This window comes from Emydura macquarii, unplaced genomic scaffold, assembly GCF_026122565.2.
Source record: "Emydura macquarii macquarii isolate MOO-44397 ecotype Brisbane River unplaced genomic scaffold, CSIRO-AGI_Emac_v2 contig_1790, whole genome shotgun sequence".
Taxonomy (NCBI): domain Eukaryota; kingdom Metazoa; phylum Chordata; order Testudines; family Chelidae; genus Emydura; species Emydura macquarii.
The window spans coordinates 19,801,455-19,824,309 of NW_027131927.1; the positions used below are offsets into that span (position 1 = coordinate 19,801,455).

General features: G+C 41.6%; 1 protein-coding gene across 2 annotated transcripts in view; it reads right to left on the minus strand.

Annotated features, from left to right (window-relative positions):
* Nucleotides 1-21,144, minus strand: part of CNOT6L (CCR4-NOT transcription complex subunit 6 like) — a 76,587-nt gene extending 55,443 nt beyond the window's left edge. The window contains exon 1 of one of the 2 annotated variants that reach the window (XM_067557072.1): nt 21,008-21,144. The gene's annotated coding sequence lies outside the window, so the exon portion shown is untranslated. The remainder of the gene's footprint in view (nt 1-21,007) is intronic. The other variant, XM_067557071.1, reaches the window with a different exon arrangement.
* Nucleotides 21,145-22,855: the final 1,711 nt, after the last annotated feature.

Here is a 22,855-nt window from a genome sequence, read left to right on the forward strand (position 1 = left end):
GCTGTTAAATACTCAATGGTATACTGAAGAGATGCACTTCTCTCTGCAACTGAAAGTTGATCATTTTATCTGACAATCCTAGCTTCTTCTGACTTTTCCACTCAAGAGCCAGGCAGACAGAATGAGAAGGAAGGAGGGTCAAAATATAGGCATGTAACTTTGTCCAGACATATAGTGAATCGTAAGGGCAGGGCCTGGTCACTTTGGAGAAAATATGTAAACCAAGTGCCAAATCCACAGATGCAGTAAGTCAGCACAGCTCCATTGAAGTCAGCTGACAATCTGAACCCAGGTCTTCCTGGCACTTCTGACTGTATTCTGGAACATGAGAAGTTGTCTCGCTCCCTTTTCCCTTTGCCTTCCTTAAAACTCTCCAAAACAAAAAGGGATTACAGGAAAGGCGTTCACAAGTGGAAATTTCTGTTGGGTGGAGAATTCATCCTGTGCTAGCTCTCCCATTTCCAGGGCAGGTTACAAAAATCACACATACATTAGGGCAAATACAAATGAAGACCAAGATTTAGGCATATGAAATAACTAGGCAACAATTATTCCACAATCTTCTTTAATGCTCACACCTCCAGATGCATTTCCCCCCCTGCCCACCCAATTTGCCCGTTTATCAGAGGAGCACTTTGCTTTTCATGTCTCTTGTCAGCTAACATATCACAATTGTAACTTGCAAATTTACTGTCTGTTCTCAGAAGGATGTGAGAGTTTTGATAAGTCTCTTTTAGTTGTGTAAGAAGAGACTGCACTCAGTGCACACGGACAAGGAATCAACTAGAAAAAGTGAAAAAGCCTTTCTCGAAGACTCTAGGAACAGCTGGACTTTCAGAGTGCTGGCCACAGTTCTCATCTCCAGTTCTCCTGAGGAACTCCCCAGTGAAGACTGGGGGCATTTCACATTCTCATGTGAAGGTTTCAGTCCCACTCCAACTCAAAGACACAAAGCTGAAGGAGTTGGAAGGGCAAAGGATCTTCCCCAAGCTTGGAGTCCCCCACCATAGGAGGAGGACTTAAAAGGCTAGATAATTAATTAATTTGAAGACACCACCTGAGATAAACCACTTACTAATTTTTTAGGTGGGGATGGTGCTGTATTTAGTTATCTAATAAGATAAATAGACTGGTATGACACAGAGGCCCCTTGGCAAAGGGTGCCCTGTTCTTTGCAAACAACTCTTATCTCAGACCTGACAAACTCACTACACCAAACACATGACTTGCAATGTAGTCATCCATAAAGGGTAATAGATAAGGTCTCTACAGAAAGCTCATAAATTATCAAGACTCAATCACTCTGAGATGTCTGGACAGGTAATATTTAAGGAATAATGTAGCTATATTGAAAGTATGCTTCATGGACTTGGAGTAAAAGTTAGTCATTCGGGGATATGCTTGATGATGGCCTGCCTGTTCAAGCAGGAAGAAGTCACTTCCTGGCTAGCTAGTGATGTAATGCAAGGCTCAATTGTCTAACCTTGCTCCGTTCCAAGACTGTCAATGGAAAGCCATGAGACACAACAGCAAACAATTGAAACCACTTGGAGGGTTTAAAAAGAAAAAAAAAAAAAAAGACATGACAGACAGGGGATCAGCCTGCCTATGAATCAAGACAAAAGACTATTTCAGTATAACACAGGGTAGGTAGAGGCACTCTGCATCCATTCACTGAGGAAACATCTTGTGGAGCAGGGGTGTTTTCATGTTCGCTTGGGTTCTGATTCCTGAAAAGCCAGCCACCTACACAACATACTGAACTATGGGGAGAAACCTACTTTATTAGACAGGAACGGTAACTCTGAATAAGTGCAGACCTTAGCTCACTTTTTATGATTTTGTTTTGTATGGTAATTATGTTTATCACTCTCTCATTTCTAGCTGATTCTCTATTCCGTCTTAAATAAATCTTTTGTTTCATTACAAATGCTGTGTGTTACACGGGAGCAGTGATCTAAGGTAAAATTAGTAAAGTGTGGTACACTTTGGGGGCAGAAGATCTTAGTAGCCAGTGTCAGGGGCTAGACATCACAAGGGAATGCTTCAAGGGATCACAAGGACTGGGGTGCTTCTGTTGTTAACCTTCAAGATGAAGGCAGGGCTGGCATAGCCCACTCAAGAGTTCTCCTATGGGCTAACAGGCTGGTGGTGTTAGGAGACAAAAACCCAACCATCACCAGCAATGCTCCTGTCAGTAGAGGCAGGGGGTAGATAACAAGGTGACTCTCAGTCCTGAGAACCATCCCAGCTGGGTCAGACCAAGCTGATACATTCAGTGGATAAAATATCTAGTCTACCAGGGAAAAGCAGCCTATTTGTCTCAATATGTCCTTCCATCAAAGGATATTGCATTTCCTTCTGGGCTCTGGATTCTGAACACTGGAATAAAGCTGTCGTCAACCCGAATGAAAGCTGGAGAAGCTGCAGGGTTTTTCAGCATGGTTGCATAAAGAACATAAAATCCCACTACCAAGGCATACGAAGTGCTTCCAAAGATTTTCTTCCCATTTAGTCTAATAGATCATTTCACCTACAATATGAAAAGCAAGAAATAAGAACAAAAGCTGCCCAAGAAAGATTAAGTCTCTAAAAGAGTGTTTTCACACAGAGATTTTTGTTGGACTTGAGGCAGAAAGTGAAATTAGTCTGTGATAAGAAAAGAAATTACACTGACTAGAAGGCACGAAAATGCTTTGCTTTTGTTGGTTGCCATCTTCCTCATACACAGAGGGAGACACTACACCCTGGTTGATCTGCAGTCACTTCACAAAAAGAGTTCCATTTAAATGGTCATGTTTAATAAGAGAAAACTTAGCTCGTCTGCCCTTCCCAAACACCCCCATATTCAGAGTGGGTGCGTGCAGTTTACAAATCTTTAGAACATATGAACGGCCATATTGGGTCAGACCACTGGTCCATCTAGCCCAGTAACCTGTCTTCCAACAGTGGCCAATGCCAGGTTCTTCAGAGGGAATGAACAAAACAGGTAATCATCAAGTGATCCATTCTGTTGCCCATTTACAGCTTCTGGCAAACAGCAATCCCTGCCCATCTGGCTAATAGCCACTGATGGACCAATCCTCCATGAACATATCTAGTTCTTTTTTGAACCCTGTTTGAAGGAGAAAAGTTAAACACGATAGAATCAGGATGTGTACACATACTCCTGTAAGTTTTACATTAAGGTATCTTTACTTAGAAATAATCTTTTCCTAACTGGCTTATGTACCTGTGAAATTGACTAAACTAAACGAAACACATTAGACAGACCATAAACCTGAAAATTTCAGAAAGAAAAAACAGACCAGCTCACTCTACACTCCTTCCAGGTTTCCTAGCTCCCTTTCCCCTGATAAAAATTCTCTCTCTTGGAAAAAAAAAATAGCAGAGCTAAGACTAAAGCAGCAGTAGGCAGGAGAGACAAAGAAAAGAACAGGAAAGGCTGAACCTTTTTGGTTTCACATCTGCCCAAACACCCCTTCTTATCATCATCAACAGGGTAGCAAACAAAACTCTCGATTATTTTCTTAAAGTTTTTTTTTGTTATTTTAGTCGATTTTTAAAAGATTCAAGTTGACAGCATCCATTTAAATGCTGTGTACACTCCCACTCCACCATTACAGTTCTCTGACTTTATATTGCTTATTTCTAAGGGTACAAGATAGCAGACTTAAGTTTTCAGGCCTTCATTATTGCAACAATAGCAATAGAAGGCACAAATCCATTTTCCTCCTTTGGCAGGTCTCCTTAAAAGTGATGCCCTCCCCCCACCCAGCAGCACAAATACTGCAAAATCACCACACAATTCTCCAATGTACATAGTTTAGTCAACTCAACCAATGAAACTTGTTGCCTCTGAAGATCATTTAAAAATACTGTGCCTTGATTTTCATTTTAAAAAGTAAGAACTATCCACTCCCTTTCATGACCTTCCAATAATATTTGTGGAAAGATTGATGGTCTTGTGGTTAGTGCAAAAGACTGGCAATGAGGAGGTGTGGTTTTTTTATTCATATCTCTGTCACAGGTTTTCTGTGTGACCCTGAATATTAGAAAGATAAGGTGGGTGAGATATCTTTTGTTGGTCCCATGAAAGATATTACTTCACCCACCACGTGTCTCTAATATCCTGGGACCAACACAGCTACAACTACACTGAATGTGACCTTGAATACGTCGTTTATGGCTAAGACTGTGGCATAAGTATGTTGTGGAGAATATCTCTGCTGGGGGAAGCATGGCTGCTGTACAGTTCTCAGCTCCTTTGTAGAGTGCTCCCTGACTGCAAAGACTCCCGTTATTCACAACCCATGTACGGGTGAGGAAGGGGGCATATGTTTCTCCTTTGTGCATTCCTACACAGCAGTAAACAATACTTGCTTCAGTTTCCTCATCTGTAAAATGGTGATAATCACCAGGGTGGTATGAAAGATTAATGCATTAATGTTTGTAAGTCACTTTGGAGAGTCTCACAAGAAAGATGACCAGACTGATGCTCCTGTATACAAGCTAGAAACTATTTTAAGGATCAATACTTGTAGGGGTCCAGAAAGAATATTCTCATTCTTAAAACACTACTCAAGTCCATGTACACCATTATTACCATATCACCACGCTCCTTAACCCATGCTTTCCATTGGAGATACTGGCACTGGCCATTGTTGTAGGCAGAACAGCAAACAAGATGGGACTGGCTGTGTAATATAGTCGTTCCATGACCCTACTTACTTTAAGTGAAGCCAGATATAGAATCTCTGTAGTGATGGTGTTCTCCACTTAGCTCCACTCTGCCAGTTTTAACTATCAGTGTCGTAAACATGCCCAATCTTGCTTTAGACTGTGCCAACATTCAGGGCACTATGCAACAGCTCTACTTTTCTCTCTTTACGTAAATACAGTAGCTATACCAATTGCCCTGTCCTGATTTTTTGGGGGAAGAAAGAGGAGAAGGGGCAAGGGAAAAGAGGGATTCAGAAATGAAAGTATATACAGTTCCCAGGTTTGTCCCTTCATGTCTCCTCCTTCCTGATTTTCTGTCTCTTCATTAATCAATTGGCATGACACTGCATAATTTACCAATGGTCTAAATTAAGCCATTTGGGCACATAACACCAACCAACCAAACCAACCAACCAAACCCACAGACGAAATATACATATAGTTGGTCTGAGCCTAATTTAAACAGCTGCACCACACTCCCTTTCTTAATTCCATAAGGGATCCAAAGACTATGTCCCATAGAGTTTTCACAGCCACGTTCTGCCATTTAAGCAAACATTAAGTTAAATATAAACTGATATATTAAAATTTTAAAAAGCTTTACAATTCAAAATGACTGACAAATTGGAGAACTGGTCTGAATTCAAGATGAAATTCAATGAAGACCAGTGCAAAGTACTTCACATAAGAAGGAAAAATCAAATGCACAACTACAAAATGGGGAATAACTGTCTAGGTGGTAATACTGCTGAAAAGGATCTGGGGGGTTACAGTGGATAACAAATTGAATATGAAACAACAATGTGCAGCAGCTGCAAAAAAAGCTAATATGATTCTGGGGTGTATTAACAGGAGTGTTGTATGTAAGACATAGGCGGTAACTGCCCTGTTTGACACTGGTAAGGCTCCAGCTGGAGTACTGTGTCCAATTCTGAGCACCAAAATTTAGGAAAGATGTGGACAAATTGGAAGAGTCCAGAGGACAGTTACAAAAAATGAGAAAAGTTTAAAAAAATCTGACATATGAGAAAAGGTTAAAAAAAACTGGGCACCTTTAGTCTTGAGAAAAGATGATGGAGGGAGAGTAGGAAAGTAGAAGGGGGGTGTAAGTTGACACCTGATAAGTCTTCCAATATGTTAAGAGATGTTATAAAGAGGACAGTGATCAATTGTTCTCCACATCCACTGAAGGTAGGACAAGTAATGGGCTTAATCTGCACCAAGGGAGATTTAGGATATGTATTAGGAAAAGTTTCCTAACAGTGCTTCCAAGGGAGGCTGTGGAGTCCCCATAATTGGAAGCTTTTAAAAACAAGTTGGACAAACACCTGTCAGGGATGGTCTAGGTTTACCTGGTCCCGCCACAACACAGGGGGCTGGACTTGATGACTTCTTGAGGTCCCTTCCAGTCCTACATTTCTATGCTTCTATAATTACTTCACAACGATAGTATTCCATTAATCACTTACATTAGGAATGCCAAAGTAAAAGATGAACTCACCTTATCTATGTCCCTTGTGAACATGCACCAAATGCAACTGTTAGTTACATTATTTGATTGCACAGCACCTAACGCAAAAGGGCCGATACTCAAGTACCAAGATATTACTGTAATGCAATGCAGGTGATACATGTGTAGTATCTTTATTTTTGTTTACTTACAGTATTTTCATTCACTAGTTCAGTGTCTCTGCTTGCAAGTTTATGAATTCTTTCTTTTTTGAGTTTTGATGGGCAATACTATTCGTATTTTAATGGCAACCTTTGGAACTCAACAGGGAAACACTTTCTGGTAGTTTTTTAATCCTGTTACTTTCCTTTGATCCTCTTTGTGTGGATATATGGGAGTGGTCTACAGAAGCTATCGTTCTTCCTGTCAGGGTTTCAAAAAGGGTGGATTGATTTAAATCAAGGTAATTTAAATTGATTTAAATCATGATTTAAATCATCAAGAGAAAATCATTGATTTAAATCAAGTTTCCCACTGATGCTTCTTCACATATTTCTTAAACAATGGTGCAACTCTGATCACTAAAACATGTTAATTTACAACTCAATAGAGCATTTTACAACATCTCGGAAGGTATACTTTGTTTAATTTTTTAGATAACTTAATTTTTATTAATTTAGGAAATCATAATACTCACTACCTGTGTCAAGCTGCAGATGCAGCAACAGTACATTAGGAATGATAAGAGCTAAATCACACACACGCAAACACAATAGCACTTATATTTTATTAAACTAAATCTTAAATGTTACATAAATGTTCACATTTCCAATTGCAGCAGTCTCCTGAGTTGCTGGCCGACAGCTGTCGTTAAACTTTTTTTTTTTTAATTTTAATATTTTATTAATTCTAACAGACAAGTCATCACAACACTACATGTACGCTGTCCTTAAAACTTCTACAACTAGCTCTCATCTTTCCCACTCCCACTGTCATTTTTATTCACAGACTAAAACGGAAATGTGAGTTTTTCTGCTTTTTCAGCTCCCAATTGATTTCTTAGCTTTGAGTGAATAATACCAAACGATGAAAATATTCTCTCTATACCTGCAGAGGAAGCTACTGCTGTGAAAAGTTGGCTTAGCAACTGAAAGAACTATATTTCAGGGTGCCTGGCTAATGATTCCACCAATTCAGGGGACTGACTTTGTTCAAAGTATCATCAGTAAACATGTACTTTTTAAGTGGTTCCACTCCAGTCCTGAAAGTTACAATGACTAGCATAACTGAGGAGTGATTTTGAGATGCCCATGCCATGGCAGCATCATCTTCTTCAGAAGTTAGGCTTTATATCTGGGGTCGAGAATGTTCACAAGAAAATGAGGTGGAGTTAGTGCTTTATCCATTCGCTTCTTTATTGCCTGCAGTTTAACTTTCTGGTGAGGCATTTCTTTCTTCAATGTACCTTGAAGTGCCTTCCAAAGTTAGACAGCATCAGCAATGCAGCAACAATTTCTCTGAAGTTTTTTTTAAGGCTATGGATATAGGCTTCAGTATACTGAGCATATCCTCTACATTCCTCTTTAATCCAATGTTGGAAGTATCTCATCCAAAGTTTCTATCTATTTTATCATGGTTTTCTTTAAAGTTTTATGAGAATAGGCCAGTTCTTAATAAATTGTTCAAAACAATCAACCACAGAATTCCATCGAACATCTTGAGGAAGAATGAGTTTGGATCCTCCTGCTCTCTTCAGTGAAGCTGACCAAAATGATTGTTACAGAAGTATTTTGCAACTTCAGCAACATTTTCTTTTATTCCTGGAGAAGATGTACTTAAGTGTTTGACTAAAAGATGCATTAAACGGGCACTGCAGCCATATGTTATTAAGGAGCACCCTTCCGTTTCTTCTTCTCAGTATCTTCTCATCTTTGCCACGTTTGCAGTACTGTCTGTGACAAAACTGCACACGTGACAGTTAAATTTTTGTTCACAATTTATTACAGCTTTCATTGCCACTTCTTTTAAATATTCTGTTGTATGTGCATTTCTCGATGTATCTATTGTTTCTGAAAGATATGCAACCCCATCTTCTGTTGTCACACAGGCACATATTACTGGATCATTTTGTACATTGCTCCACCCGTTAAGACTTAAACTGGCAAATTTCCCTCAGTATTTCTTGCACACTGTTCAAGTTCCTTGTCACACACTGTATCTAGCAACCTTCCATCAATGTCTGCTCTACCAGGTGGAGTGTACCCTGGTTGTAAGGACTCAACCATGTCAATGAAGTGTTTACTGTTAACAATGTGAAAAGGAGAATTTGTGGCACAGATGAAAAGTTTGCTCGGTTCATTTATGGTGTCTTGTGGTATCACAGAATCATAGATTAGAGTTGGAAGGGACCTCAGGAGGTCAACTAGTCCAATCCTCTGATCAAAGCAGGACTAACCTCAGGTAAATTATCCAAGCCAGGGCTTTGTCAAGCCGCAGCTTAAAAACCTCTAAAGATGGAGATTCCACCACCTTCCTAGGTAACCCATTCCAGTGCTTCACCAACCTCCTAGTGAAAAACTTTTTCCTAATATCCAACCTAGACCTCCTCCACTGCAACTTGAGACCATTGCTCCTTGTTCTGTCATCTACTACCACTGAGAACAGCCTAGCTCCATCCTCCCTGGAATCCCCTTTCAGGTAGTTAAAGGCTGCTATCAAATCCCCCCTCATTCTTCTCTTTTGCAGACTAAACAAGCCTAGTTTCCCTCAGCCTCCCTCATAAGTCTTGTGCTCCAGCTTCCTAATAATTTTTGTTGCCCTCTGCTGGACTCTCTCCAACTTGTCCACACCCTTTTTGTAGTGGGGGGCCCAAAACTGGACACAATACTCCAAATGCGGCCTCACCAATGCCAAATAGAGGGGAATAATCAGTTCCCTCGATCTGCTGGCAATGCTCCTGCTAACGCAGCCCAATATGCTATTAGCCTTCTTGGCAACCAGGGCACACTGCTGACTCATATCCAGCTTCTTTTCCACTGTAACCTCCAGGTCCTTTTCTGCAGTATTTGCTGATCCTTACTACAAAACCATCCATAGTGGTGGTTTTACTGGATGATTGAAATCTTTTGCTTGCTACTGATATTTTGTTGTCTGAAATACGTTTAGTTGCAGCACTGCTGCTAAAAGTACAAACGGATGACTCTGAAGTTGTTGCAGATAGACCGTCACAGTCAAAGTCTCTTATGCTTAAATGGAATCCTGAAACAAAATTCAAAAATGATTTTGAATAGTCGTTTGTCTCACTCTATTATTCAGTTAATCATTTACATTTTTTTTCAGCAAGGATGCAGATCCGATTCCAAATTACCAAAAAAGCTAAGACTGACTGCACTTAGGGTGTACTTAATTTTGGAGTAAGCCCTACACAACTCACTGGCACTCGTTTTTTGAGAAAACAAGTATAGAATGGGGTTCCCTTGGAAAAGCTGCGTTATGCTTAAGTAAAATAGGAAATAGATTTATGGCATCACCATTATGGTCTGTGGCTATCATATTCCAAATCATATTCCAATCATATTCCAAATATTCCATATCATATTCCATATTCCAAATATTCCAAATCATATTCCAATCATATTCCATTTTTTTCTAGCAACATCCAGCATAGCAAACAGCTTGGAAATGTACTTGTTAAATCACACTTATACTAAAAGGCATAGAGAGGCTTGAAGAATGATGCATTGCAAAGTGAATTTAAGTTATTAACCAGTTGATCCACTTTGTTCTGCAGATATATCCAGATCTTCATCCACATCATTTTCTTCCAATAAGCAGTTTTCATTATGATGTTTCATTCTTGCAACTAGGCCCTGCATCTCCTTTTTGCACTGCTTACACTTGACACGTTTTTCTTTTTTACCCAGGGAAGGAATTTCTTCAAAATATTCCCAGATAGGGTCTCTCTTATGGCCAGAAGCCATGACAGGTTTTCTGTGGCAAAAGTGTGAGGAATATAGGAAGCTGTGTGTGTACTGAATAATGTCTTCCTTTTCTTTCCAGTCCACTACACTGTTCCTTTCTACTCTGCCTCGTCCTTTGTGTGTGTCTGTCTTTAAGAGAGTGTCTTAACTAACTCCTCTGCCTTGCTTGGCTCAGCTCCAACACCACATAGGCACAGAACAACAATCCTATCCAACCCTTGTCTTTCTTTGCACATGTGACTTTAGTCTGCTGAGAAACTGAAACAGAAACTGGAAGCCCAGAACTTTCAAGAAGCAAGAGCTGGTAGTTAGACTGGACAGACTAGAGCCATTAATTCATTTTTAAGAGACTGTAAGTGTAGGTTTAGCATATTTGTGATGAAATTTAATTGTAATTGTTATTTTTTAAATGAGAGAGATTTAGTATTTTATTGATGATTTTTTTTAATGAAAAAAATCTGATTTTTTAAATTTTTTTAAAAAGTCATTGATTTTTATCAACCCTGATTTAAATGTTATTGAAAAGGGGATATTTTTCTCCTTGTGTATACCTCTTGTTCTTCAGGCTCTAATTCAGCCTGTTACCCTTACTGCCATGAGGAAGATTATTAATAAAGATTCATTGCCTTTTCTTTTGGACATCTCCTCTTATAGGAATAAAATTTTCTAATCCAATCTCCATGCCCTCCTTTCACCTTCTTCCGTTTTTTAGAAGAACATGGGGAAGACCTCCATTTATTTATAAGTACTCTCACAGTTTAAATCTTAAAGAGATGCTGTTTTCCGTGACCCCATTTTCTTAGAACAGTATTTCCCCAAAAGTTTGAAAGCCCCAACCCCTCAAACCCTTTTAGGAAGAATGAAACCAATCAGCATGTGTTGTTAAAGCCCCACTCACCTTCCTGCACCACCAAGAGGTGGGCAGGCCTAACATTTTTTTAGATGCCCTCTAAGGCAGCATTTCTCCACTCAGGCCAAACTGGATGAAGTGGATCCTTTGTGTCTTAAGCCCTTTGAGATTCCTTGCAGGGCATTTTCTGGGGATGCCAGGGTTTCTTTAGCTACCTTTTGTGGTGTTTTGAGGGAGAACCTACTGGCAGGTTACATGAACTCTAGATGATTAACCCGTTAGGGCAGATCTAAGGCATCCTGAGGCTTAAAAGAAATTCCTCAGGAGAGGGCTGCATAATCCTGACATTCTCCAAAGGAAAGTGGAGTAATGACTATTGTGATGAATGAGACTCCTAAGAGGTGGTGTCCCACTGCTATCTGGGAGGAAGAGTAGGGGGAAGCCCACCATTTGGCCAGAAAGTTAGTCAAATGAGTGACTGTGGCAGTCAGTGCTTAGTTTGACTGGGACACTGAAAGCCTCAATTACACCCTCTTTGGCTTGAACTGTCTTAGAATTCTGGTACTTGAAAATGTTTAAATCAGAGCAATTGCCATTCTCTTTGGTGCTTTTTCCACTCATTGGGTGGTTACTCTGGGAAGAATGATGATCCTGTGTTATTCCGAAGGCAATCCTGTGCCCACATGAGGCTTTCTCTTGGTTGCAAAAGCAGCAAAGATCCCTTTCAGTGCAATTTGGCAGAGCAGAGGAATAGGACAGGCATTTTTCACCCCAGTGTCTTTACTGAGGGGTCCACCATTTTTAAGTCTACCTGCCCCCTTAGGGAAGCTGAAGCATCACCTCAACGAAAAAAACCACCACCCCACAATCAGAATTTGAAGCCAAATTAATCAGATATAGCTCAGAACTGGACTGTAGGCAAAGAAGAAACATTTTAAAGGGAGAAGAGGAGGTTTCCCTGTCCTAACGGAAGGTCTGCTACCACCTTCGCTGGTCCATCTGACTTTTCATTGGAAGGAAATCTGCCTTTTCCTAGTGTTAATAAATCTCCGTCTCCAAAGCTACTAGGGTGACTTTGTTAGAATTGATTAGACCATTGTTAGAATCTGTGGAACAACCTAATTAAAAAATATGTAAGACACCAAACCAAAACACTTAGGATATATTGATGGAAGAGCATTGTGCAGCTGGTCCATCAATGAAGACTAAGTGAAGTCAACAGTTTAGATTACATCATCGTCTATTAACTAACTTCTCTCACTTCAAGACAGCCAAGTAAATAACACTTTCTTAAGCTCAACTCTAAAAAAATGTTTATTAGGTACAGTGCTTCATTACAAAAATTCTACATGGCTGCTGTGGTATTGGGACCGGGTTAAGTTTATGACTGTTTCAGTACAAATGGCTTGTTTGGGAGTGCAATCTTAACATTACATTTTTTATTTAAAAACACACTACAATATAAAGGTATAAAGGTATTTAATAGCAGAGATTTACCTGCAACCTAGATTTCATTAAGGTAAAGTTTTATATACGGGATAGATAGCTTGATCAGTAAACATCTACATGATGCAACGACTAGCTCCTTCATGAACTCCCTTAGGGTAGAGAGAAGGAAAATAAAGGAAGGCCCTCCTTGACTATGATTTACCAAAGGGGTAGATGCCTATGGAATGCCACAGCAACTGGCCTTCTTGAAAACCCAGAATAAAAAGACCACTCTTTGTTTTACTGCTCCAATGACAAACTCCAATTAGATGCTGCTTCTCATTATTGTTGCAATCTGGTGTCTAAGGTGACAAATTTGGATGAATGAGCAGTTCTTAGATTTGCCTTCAGTTTACACAGAATTCTTTGGAATGAAGGAAGACCTGAAAACCAAATGAATTGCCCTCAAGTAAAGCAAATGGATGTTAGGCAGGCAGCACCTCACTCTGGCAGACCGGCTGGTCTAGTCTGAGTAACAGACAGATGAGTGGGAATCCACAGTGCATATCAGATCTGCAGAAACAGAAATGTAAATATATATCTTTGTGTTTGCTCCTGTTATCTTTGACATAGCCATAATCTGTTAAACTGAAAAGCAGGGTACAAAGGCACTTGAAGTATTGTCATATGCAATTATCTAAGGAGTCACAGACTTTTAAGAGGTAAAAAAAGCAGATGAGTAAGAATTCATGTTCCCATAGTAATAAATCCACTAGCAAACCTGGACTAGATCCAACAGGACTGTGTACACACACACACAATGCTTTCTACAGCACCTTCCTTCCTTCCCCCTCCCCCGCAAACTGCTGAATTTTATTGATATGATTGCCTCTCCAGTGTTTTCCGAAACAGGCTGTGTGAAATAAATCCACAAGCTTTTTTTGTTTTTAAAAGCCTATTCAAACAAGTTTATGAAAGTTTACACAATCTAAGAATCCTGTATTTAAAAACATATGATTAAAATAAAAAATAATGGCCAACAAACTCAAGTCATCTAAGTAGTATAGTTTTCTGTTCAAAGAAATCTAAGTTTATGTTGGTATAATTTAAAGTTTCACTACCAGTATTCCTAGCCATCATGAAGAAATACTTCAATAATGTAAATTGTTCTGTATTTTCACATGCAATAAAAGCAGATAAAAATATACCCTTGGAGTCAAATAAGCACTTCCATTTTCAAAGCACCTCTTCCATGGTCTATGAAAGGGCATATGCAAGCTCACTTGGGCATTATATGAAAATTCAGGAGCATCATCCAGAAAATGGCTCTTTCCATATAAAAAATTAGTAAACATGTGGCATGGGAAGATTTCAGACATATGATGACCAATGCAAGTCAGAAATGGTCAGTTTTTTGTTCACACTTTAAAACTTAGTATTTCACTTGTTCCCTAGGCTACAACTAGAGGCCAATATGTTTTATGACACATGAGATTGTGTATCTGCAATTCAGCAAAAGCAATCAGAAAAATAAATCTTGCCAGAGAGTTATCTTCATAAGAGCTCTGACAGTTCAAACAAAATCCATCCACAGATGGGATGTCAAGGTGCCTACACTCTAAGAGAAACAAACAAAACTAAGCCAAAAAAGAAAGGAAAGTTTAAGGCTGCAAAGTCAAGTACTCAAGTTAAGAAATACCAGAAGCAAGATTGCCCATGCAATTTTAATTCTGTCCCCTCATGCATATGCATTATGACAGTCCAGTTACATGCACACATAGTACTCCCCCTAACCTTGTCAGACCCCTGCCTCATTTTAGTGCTTGTCAAGAATGCCAGACTGACAACTCCAAAGTTGCCAATTGTGGTGGACTCCCATCTACCAAGAACAGAACTGAACCCAAACATGAAAATTTAGAATGATTACTAACCAAAGATGGATTTGTGAAGGTGACATAGCTGACACGGCCAATCAGTATTTTAGTTGCCCTGCATAGGATGGATCTACAATGCTGCAATGTGTATTTTCATTCAGCCCACACTAAATATCGGTATGTAAATAAATGTAGAAAGAGACCTAGGAAAAGATCATACAACTATGCAACTTCTAAGATTAAAATAGCAAAGGGTTACGCACGTACAGGTAACATCACTTAAAACTAATAGATTAAGAATATTCGAAGGACTTTTTCCTTTTAAAACACACTAAAACACACCCCTGAATAGAGCAATCAGTGATTCTTGTACTCTCCTTAGACAGGTCAATCTTCCTGATGAGGGTCTGTTATGGAGTAAAACAAATTACTAACTTCACGGTGCAAATGAAACATTTCCTCCAATGTTTCTCTTTCAGTTTATGACAAAAGACTCCAACTCCAGCATAGTTCCTGGTACTGCTCAGAGAAAACTCTGCTTTATTTTTTAAAAACAGGTATGTGAATTTAATTTGTAATGTTAAAGTTACTACAGTACTGTGTTAGGCAAAATTAAGCACGTTAATTATCTTTCTAAAGATTATGCTAGAAAAATTAACAGTTAATGAAAAACTATATAAAATATAATGGAAATAAAAACACTTCAAATACGCAAAATAAGCAACTGTTTATAACACCATCCACTTCAGCTGTTAGCACACAACAAAATTGTGCAAGCCTAAAATTACCAAATTTCCATTTACAGTGGAAGGGATTGAGAATGTAAACTACAAACTAATTTACCATTTCCTTCAAGTAAATGAAGTAAAATTTTCATCTACACTAAAACTCAAGAGGGTTCAAACAAGCCTTAAAGCTTCACACTCCCACAACTGCATCAAGCTATGCCATCACAAAACATACCCGTCTAACAACTACAGATTAAAATTTACATTCATATCTTACCATGTTAGAGCCTCAGTCCTCAAGGACAGAGAGAGTGTAAACATAGCTGAAGATTCTCAAGATACCTATTAACTATTCACACTGTCCTTCAGAGCTTCATATTATATTCTGCAAAACTAAACTAAAAAGGAAATGTTTCTGATAGTTGAAAAACAAAAAGAAAACTGCAGAAATTGAAAAGTAACTATATTTGGGCTCCCCAAACATAGTAGATTAATCAAAAAGGACCATTACAATCCTCATCTACTATTAGTTGTGAAGAGGACAAATTATCCCTGTGAAACAGGGTTACAAACTACACTAGATAGGCATTAGTCTGTACAGCTTTGCAAAACTGCCTTGAACAGCCATACAAAATGTCATTATTACTGTCTTCAATCATGAAAGATACCAGGCAAATGGACCTTATGCCTGAGCTGCTGTGAATAAGTTTTGTTACGATGAATCAGACTCAACATGAAAGTCCAGGTCATGCATATGGTGGAGACATCTAGTCATCTCTGTGAGAGCAGTGAATGGCAGTAAGTCATAGAAGTATCCATTGTTGATATTTATCTGGATCAGTTCTACCAAAAACACAGAAGTAAATAAATTTCTGCTCCACTAAACAAAAAAGATTTAAAGGCAACCATCCACAGTATCAGGGTTCATAGTGAGTTGTTTGCACTAAGTCATTATTAAATCAAATGTCTGAAGCATAATATGCCATGCAAGTGGGAAATGCTAAGCAGAGGAAGTCAGACCAAGTTGTTGCACTTGTTTTCACCACAAAGTAGGCCACAAAAATAAGTGAACCCTCATGTTTCAGCATTTAAATTACCCTTTGTAAAGTATAACCGTCATAAGCATTTATAAATGTAAAATAATTATATCAAGACAGACTTTGGTTGAATTTTATAAGACTCACATTTACTGTGGACTTAAGAATTTCACTGTCAATTCATATTTTAAGGGAGAGAAAGGAAAAGTGAAATCCATTGTCATAGTAGTGTCTGTGTGGCCATATTTCATGTTCACTGAGACAGTGTCAGTTTCCTGACCCTCCAAATTATACACTAATTTAAAAAAACAAACAAATACAAAAACCCTCATTTCTGTCACTAGTAACAACTTCATTATTAAAAACAGTAAAACAGATTTACTTTTTGCCACTGAAGCCGGCTGTTTTTGCATTTATTTCTCTAAAGTGGTGGTGAGGGATGAAATTAGACTGTTCGCTATCACTTTTATTTAGGCCTTGTCTACACAGGCAAGTTTTCAGTTATACAGATATAACTCCCCCTGTGTAGATACACTTGTTCTGATAAAAGAGTAGCTTTTTTCATTTAAGCTTTATGGCGCTTGAGAACAGGTTTAGGCTAAACCAAAAAATTTAGGGTTGTCAAACGATTAAAAAAAAATAATCACAATTAATCACGAGATTTAAAAATTAGTTGCAATAAATCAGTGTTTCTCAACCTTTTAAATAGCAAGTACCCCCTAACTTCTGAAAATTTTAATAAGTACCCCAACACTCAATTTTCCACTCTGAGAAATACAATCTTTTTCCCCTTTACCACTGGACAACTGAATAGGAGCAAAGGTCAACACCAGCCAATCACTATGGCCTAATGGCAGGGTCATGTGGTGTTCTCCTCACACAGGCGGGAATTCGTGAGGTATGAGCAGGCACTAGCTGCCCACCAGAGTGGATAGCAGCGCTCCCCATAGCCATCCCTAAGGGGATGCGGGCCTGGGGCAAATCACACTGTGTGGGCCCCTCTTAAGAGCTTGGGGCTGTCATAGTTGTCAATTTCACTGCTCAGCTAGAGCAGTGAAACTAACAAATAAGCCTGTGGGTAAAGCCCAGCTCCAGGACCAGGAAGCCACTGGGCTCTCCACCTGGCTTTCTGGGCACCGAGCTCTGAGCCGGGGAGGGGAGCGGCCACCTGGGCAAGTTGTAGGTGGCTGCCACACGGCTGCCAGCCCAGGAGGTGGGCGACTGCCACCTGCTCCGAGCTGGGGCAGAGGAGGCTTCCGCTCAGATTGGGACCCAGGGATGTCCCAGTAGGCAGCTGCTGCCCATCTTCAAGCCAGGACGCGGGAAGCTGTCTCTCAGCTCAGAGTAGGGGGATGGGTGACAGCCACCCAGCTGCAAGCCCAGCTCATAGGGCAGGGCGCAGGAGGCTGCCGCCGGGCTCCCACCTGGGAGCTGGGACTGGGAGGGGGACAGGTGGCTGCCACCCAGCTTCCTGAAAAACCAGCAGCTGCCGCCCGGTATCCCAGGATGGGGTCAGTTGTCGTCTATCTCTGAGCTAGGAGCTGGGACCAGGCAGGAAGCCGGCAGCTGGGACCGGGCGGGAAGCCGGTAGCTGCCGCCCGTCTTCCCCAGGAGTTGGCAGCTGCTGGCTGCCACCTGTCTCCATTCACTGGGGTTTCTGCTGCGTACCCTGCCTGTGTCTCACATACCCCCAGGGGTACACATACCACAGGTTGAGAACTATGCAATGAATCTCAGTTTTAATCGTACTGCTAAATAATAATAGAAATGCCAGTTTAAATTCAGCATGGAAACACATCTTCTAGAATGGTGGCCAAAGCATGGAGGAGGGGAATACGAATGTTTAGCATATCTGGCACATAAAGCCCTTGCAACGCCAGCTACAACAGTGTCATGTGAATGCCTGTTCTTGCTTTCAGGTGACTTTGTAAATAAGAAATGGGCAGCATTATCTCCCGTAAATGTAAATAAACATGTTTGTCTTAGTGATTGGCTGAACAAGAAGTAGGACTGAGTGGACTTATAGGCGCTAAAATTTTACATTGTTTTGTTTTGAGTGCAGTTGCCTAAAAAAAATTCTACATTTATAAGTTGCACTTTCACAATAAAGAGATTGCTCTACAGTACTTGTATTGAGGTGAACTGAAAAATACTATTTTTGTTTATTTTTTAAAGTGCAAATATTTGTAATAAAAATAATATAAAGTAAGCACTGCACACTTTGTAATTGAAAACAATATATTTGAAAATGTAGAAAAAATCCAAAAATATTTATATGTATAAATTGGTATTCTATTATTGTTTAACAGTGCGATTAAAACTGTGATTAATCACAACTATTTCTTAAATCTAGTTAATTTGTTTTGCGTCAATTACTTGCATTAACTGTGATTAATTGAAAATCCTAAAAAAATGCAATATTATACAGAAATAAGAGTGTCCGTACAGGGCAGGGGTATTACCGAATTTTTTTTTGCATGTAGACAAGGCCTTAGTCAGTTTAACTTTCAAGTTCTCACGCACAAGAACACTATTTGGAACGATAGCACCATGCCGGTCAACTCAAATTTTTAAAAACATTGTGATAGTAGATAAATGTTACTTGCCTGAGAATATTTTAAGATAAACTATAACTAAAAGGTTAGATAAAAATTGGCTCATTTGTTTTAGTTTCTTTATGTTTTGTATTGTTAGTTCTTTCTATTCCCGTGGGCCTTATAACCAGCTATGTGGAAAATGGGGTTATAAAACACAAAAATTGTCAGAGGAATTCAGAAGCAGTGTAGAACATAAGCTATTTTTAACTTAAAAAGCCCCTAAAGTTCTCTCTCTCCTCACAGAAGACTTCAGTGAATTAAAAAGTTGTGAAAATATTTCCATTCATATTAGTTTACAAAATCTAAATGTTGAGTCTCAAGTCTAGTTGACAGTGTTCCTTTAGCCATTTAAAGGAGGCGCTAATTCTTTCTAAGGGGCTGTTCTATATGGGAGATTCCACCTCTCTAATATGAAAGATGTCTGGGACCTGTAAAGCCATTCATGTTAACTAGCAAAAGCCTCTTCCTGCTAATATTTATGCACATGATTAACTTCATGCAGACTTCAATGGGAGTGTTCACACATGCTAAATTAAGCACGTGCTTAATGTTTACAGGATCAAGACTGAAGTACATACACCACTATGTTACAGGAAAAAATTTCTTGAACACAGCTATACGTATTCTGTCTCTCCTAACTGCTGAAGCAATACCTCTTATCTAGGCCCTCTATCAAACATCTTCACTACTGCAGTCTCTTCTTCTGTATTCTAGAGCCTAGGCCCTAGACTACTGCAAATTTGTTAGTCTTAAGTCAAATCAAAGCTCTGCTGTCAAAAATCTTTATACCTCATCACTTCAATCATATCATACCCCCATTTGCCGGTCCACTAGATTCCTCTCTCTCTACAGCATAAAATATGTACTCCTTACCCCAACCTTAAGGGCCATTCATAATTTAACGCAGCCCTACTTACCAGAGCCCCTATTTTACAGCACCAGTTCTGCCAGTCTTTACTATATTAGTTAATTTCTCCCACAAAGACCTATGCAGTTCCTTCCACAACACTTCCAGGCCTGGCACAAATTCCCCCTACAAATTTGAAAAGTGGCTACTTAGCCTTCGTCAAATCTCCCCTTAAGCCTCAATTCTAGCCATGATGTCTGCAGAGAAACTCTACAGGCTGATGACAGGCTAGGCAACTGGCATTTGGAGCACAGCTAATCTAAGTGAAAACATACCTCCACTGTTACCTTGTCCTCCCACCTGTTTGTCTCATCTACCATCTTGAGTTATTATTGCCTCAATGGTAAACTCTTTGGGGAAAGACCTGTGTTTTTCCTACATATTTCTACAGTGTCTAACCTCTAACTATTACTGTAACACAAATACACAATTCAAAAAGGAGATTTTAAAAATTTTCTACACTAAGGAACTAAGAAAATCCCTTTACTGATTATGATGAAGATCACTACGAGGTTAAGTATCACAAAACAAGCCTGAAGATAAAGTAAGCGTAAGAAGTCTCACTGGCAATAGCTGTACGGATTACAACTGGTGGTCTCAGCTTACTAAAAAAAAACCATTATATTTCTGATTGGCCGGAGCCATGGGACAGAGAGCCTCCAACTAAGTTTTCAGCATGAAGACCTGGGGTTAAATGACAACCTTTACAGCCCTGGGGCTTGATCCCGAAAGTTCCTCAGCACCACGCCGGAGTCAGGACACTCGTCCCCAGTGGGAACTGGGAGAGCTCAGCGGCTTTCAGACCCAAGCCTTGGCCGCGGTTGTGCCACACACAGACGTCCCGACTGCCCACCAAACACGAGCGAGCGCTGACGGCTCGCCGCAGCCGGCTCTCCCCGCTCAACACCCGCACCAAGGCGGCGCGCTGGAGGCGCGGCAGAGGGGAACCCGACAAAGCAAACACCCAGCGCCTTCCCGGGCCCGACCTCTGGGCTGGGGCCACGTGTTACCACAGGCGCAGCCTGCCTGGGGGCAGCCCGCTGGGCCCCAGCAGCCGCGGGCTGGGTGAGACCACAGGCTGGGGACGGGTGTGGGCAGCGGCGCGAAGCAAGGCCGGAGCGGCAGCGGCGGGGCCTGGCTCAGCCCGTCGCGCGCACACACGCGCCAAAAGCCGCGCTGCCCCGCCCCCGGGAGACCCTCATTAACACCGGCGGCGGCGGCGGCCCCCTCCCTCGGGGCAGGTTCGGCCTCGCGCGGCCGCCAGGCTGGGGCCTCGCAGGGCGGAGAGTGCGGCCGCAGCGCGCCCCGAGGGCCGGCCTGCCCGCCCGCCCGCCCGGCTAGGCCGCGCTCCCTGCCCGCCCCCCTGTCGGACACACGGCCCCCCCGGCCGGCCCCTCACCCGGCCTCGCCGACCCCCGCCCCGTCCCCGCTCACCTGCATCCAGCGCGCCGGTCGGGCGGGGGTGGGCGGCGGGCGCGGCGCGGAGGGCAGCAAATACATGCAGGCAGCGGCCCGCGGGGCCGGGGCCTAGGCGGGGCGGGAGCTGGAGCTCGGGGGCTTGGTTCGCGGGGCGGGCGGGGGGCCGCAGGCGCCTGCTGCCGGATAAATATTGGGATTATTCCGGGAGGAGGCGAGCGGCGGGGCGGGGCGCGGGGCCTTGTCTCCGCCTCCTCCCCCGGGCCGGGCTGGCCCCGTCCCCGTCCCCGTCCCCCGCCCACTTCGCTCTGCACAGCCCGGCTGGCGGCGGGGCCGGTGGTTCGCGCTGCACAGCCCGGAGCAGGTTGGGCCAGGCCTGCGGAGAGGGAGGGATGGATGTGTGTGTGTGTGAGTGTGAGAGAGAGAGTGTGAGTGAGTGAGTGAGTGTGTGTGTGTGTGTTGGAAAGAGGGGGTGTCACACCGTGTGCGTGTGTGTGTGCTGGGAGGAACGAGGATGTCACAGCGCGTGCGTGTGTTCTGGGGAGAGAGGGGGTGTCACGCTGTGTGTGTGTGTGTGTGTGTGTGTGTGTGTGTTCTGGGGGGAGAGGGGGTGTCACGCTGTGTGTGTGCGCTGGGGGAGAGGGGGTGTCACATCGTGTGCAGGTGTGCACACAGGCTGTTGGGGGTGAGGGAGCCAGGACTCTTGGGTTCTATTCCTGTCCCTCCCACAGACTCTGTCTTTCACTGGGAGCAGTGCATCCTTGCTCTTGCAGCTGGTGTCGTCAGTTACCTCCTTGCAAAGCCCTTACTGGGAAAAACAAAACGCACTTGGCAGCATTTTACATTCAGCTTACATCAGTGACAATGGCAACACAGGGCATATAGCTGTGGTGAATCAGGCCTTAAGTGACAGCAACCTTAAGCAAGTGATTTACTGCTCTGTGCCTCCATTTTTTCATCTGTAAAATGGGGATAATGAGAGACATTGGGGACTTGAAATTTTGTCAATTACATATTTATTTTATAAAGCAATGTCAGAAACTGCACCTGCCCTGGAGCTGCTGGGTCAGCTGTAGCCTTTACAATCATATTTTCCTTTTTTTTTTCCAAGTGCTTTTTTCTCCCCTGACACTATATGAAAGGCCTGCACAAACAACTATAATAGTACAGGCAAAAGCATGAAACAGGGAAGTATCGTCCAAATGTGCAAACTCGACAGAAACAAAGGAAAATCTGTATCCTTCATAATGACCGTAGGTGGGTTTTGTAATTAGAGCAGGTCAGACATTTCAGACAGAAGTGTGATATTTAAATTCACTGTGCCCATTTAATACCTGTAAAGCACTTTGAATAATTACAGTCTATAAAAGTATAAGAGCTATTGTTATGAAGAAGATTTAATGTGAGTTATTGATAGGGGAAATGACTGAGATGGTGAGGAGAGTGTGGTTCACCCCTCCCCCCCTCAGTTGCCGTATATACAGTGCATTGTTATAATGGGACCAAGAAAAAACCAAATAATGAATGTTATAAGAACACAACTTTGATGTTCTTCACCCCCCTTGATCAGACAGTTCACAAGTCTGTTGACCTTCAAAGCACATCTGTTTTTTCAGGCTTTTGACCTGAGGAGGGCAAAAGGCATCTGGGCCTGGGTGTAAGAGACACCATTTTTAATCCTGCACTTTTGGAAAAAAAAAATCTATACACACAAGACCGATTTGTTTAGTTGGAACATGGCCAACCTGTTCTTCATGTGTTCTTCACGTTTCCAAGTTTCCGAAAACTGGTGAAGTGGAGACAGCAACACAGAAATGGCAGGGAAAAGTGTGTTGCAGAAGAGCAACTGGGGAATGGAGATGAGGG